A 2,545-nucleotide genomic window follows, 5' to 3' on the forward strand; every position below is an offset into this window, starting at 1 on the left:
CTAGAACTCATTTTGTAGACATACTAGCCTTGAACTCAGATACACCTGCCTCTGACTCCCGAGTGCTGGGATTACAATCGTGGGCCACCGTACCTGGCTACCATATTTTTTTTTTTTTTTAAGACTTGGGAGGGTGTTATTATGTAACCCTATCAGGCCTGAAACTTGGCTAGCCTCAAATGCAAGAGATCTGCGTGCCACTACACCTGGCATAAAAATTTTAAAACAAGCCAGCAGATGGCACACGCCTGTAATCCCAGCGCTTGGGGAGGCAAAAGCAGGTGGATTTCCATGAGTTTGAGGTCAGCCTTCTCTAATCCAGGACAGCCAGAAAAAAAGAAAGAAAGGGGAAGGAAGGGAGGGAGGGAGGAAGGAAGGAAGAAAGGAAGGAAAGGAAGGAAAATAAGGAAAGGAGGAAAGAAAAGCAAGGAAGGAAAGAAAGAAGAAAGGAAGGAAGGGATGGAGGGAGGGAGGGAAGAAGGAAGGAAAGAAGGAAGGAAGGGAGGAAGGAAGGAAGGAAGGAAGGAAGGAAGGAAGGAAGGAAGGAAGGAAGAGAAAATGAAAAGAGAAAAAATTTTCAAACAGCAGAATCTACTGCAGGTAGGTAACAACAACAGAAGGTGGTAACAAATTGTAGCAAACTGAATTACCCTAGTTTTATGAATTGCAACATTGTTGCAAAACTTGTTAACTGATATGAAGAGCAGAGAAGGTGATCACTAGCAAAATAAATGACAAAACTCAGCGGTTAAGAGCAGGAGCTGCTCTTCCAGAGGACCTGGATTCAATTCCCAGGACCCGCATGGCAGCTCACAACTGTCTGTAACTCCAGTTCCAGGGGATGCAATACCCTCACACAGACAGACATACAGATAAAACACCAATGCACATTAAATGTTAATTAATTAACTAATCTTGAAAAAATAAAAAAGTCAAGGGAGCTGCAGACAGAAAATGAGCTGACACATGAACGTGAACAGGGTGAGGAGCAAGTGAAGAGCATGGGAGAGACAAATTGTAACAGCTCTACAGCCTGTGGCCTCAGAAAGACTCAAGAACCATCTCAAGAACCAAGAAACTTAGCGTTTAAAATCTTAAAACGTGACGTAGATTTGGTAAATGGTCAAAATTTGTGGTTTGGGCTATGTAGATAGCCCAACATGAACAAAATGCCTGCGGTGTGAGCATGAGGACCTGTCCTAGTCTGGTTTCCACTGCTGTGATAAAGACATGACCAAAAGCAACTTGGAGAGGAAAGGGTTTGTTTCAGCTTACCTTTGTGGTTCATCATAAATATACTCGGTGTATTAACCACACTTAAGATAGGCCCATGCCCAGGCCAACACAAACTAACTCAATGGTGTTTTCTTTTTCTTTTTTTAAGTTTTATTTATTATGTATACAATGTTCTGTCTGCTTGTACACCTGTGTGCCAGAAGAGGGCAGCATGAGATCTCATTATAGAAGGTCATGAGCCACCATGTGGTTGCTGGGAATTGAACTCAAGACCTCTGGAAGAGCAGCCAGTTCTCTTAACCTCTGAACCATCTCCCCAGCTCCCTCAGTGGTGTTTTCAGACACTATTTGTCTCATAGCTTTGTTTGGGCATTTTTTTTTATTTGATTCATCTTTTATTTGTATATTTAGGTTTCCACTTTTGGTTTTTTTGGGGGCCTTGGGGGGGGTTGTTTGTTTAAAGAGAAAAAAGAAAAGATATGGAGTTGAGTAGGTGGGAATGCAGGGAGGATCCAGGGGAGTTCGAGCAGGAACCTGGATACAGGAATGGAAGCAGAGGCAATAGAGGGATGCTGCTTACTGGCTTGCTCTTCACAGCTTCTTCAGCTTGCTTTTTGATACAACCCAGGCCCCCCTCTCTAGGAGTGATAGAATCACAGTGAGATAGACCACCTACCACATCAATCTTTATCAAAAAATGCCCTTAGGCCAATCTGATAGAGGCAATGCCTTCGCTGACATTCTGTCTTCCTAGATGACTCCAGCAAGTGTAAAATGGACAAAAGACAAACAACAACAACAAACAACTCACCAGCAAACGACCCTCGTAGCTACAGAAAAAGCCTGGCATGGTTACCTGCCTGTAAATCCACTGCAGAGGAAGTGGGGACACAGACAGGAAGGGTCTTAGGGCTTGCTGGTTACCCAATCTAGCTATCCCCATAAACTCCCAAGTCCAGGGAGAGATCCTGTCTCTCCCTGTAATGGTAAGCTGGAGAGTGACAAAAACAAAAAACCCTTGACACCAACCTCTGGCCTACACACCCAAAAGTACTACCAAAATTTGTAGTCAAGTTGCTGAGTGGCTAAATTTGGTTAGGAATACATCTCATTGAAGTTAATTATAAGGAATGATCATTTTAAAAAACAGAAAATAACACTTGAGAAAAAAACTCTACTGAAAGTTCTACATTTTGGTAAATATGCTTTAGTGTAGGTCTTAGGTGTTTGATAGAGGAAACAATATTGTCATGTTATTAGTATTTGTAAAGCCTTTAAAAATAATGTTATTTCTATATAAGAAATTATA

The sequence above is a fragment of the Psammomys obesus genome, unplaced genomic scaffold (assembly GCF_907164565.1).
Source record: "Psammomys obesus unplaced genomic scaffold, mPsaObe1.curated_primary_1811, whole genome shotgun sequence".
NCBI lineage: Eukaryota > Metazoa > Chordata > Mammalia > Rodentia > Muridae > Psammomys > Psammomys obesus.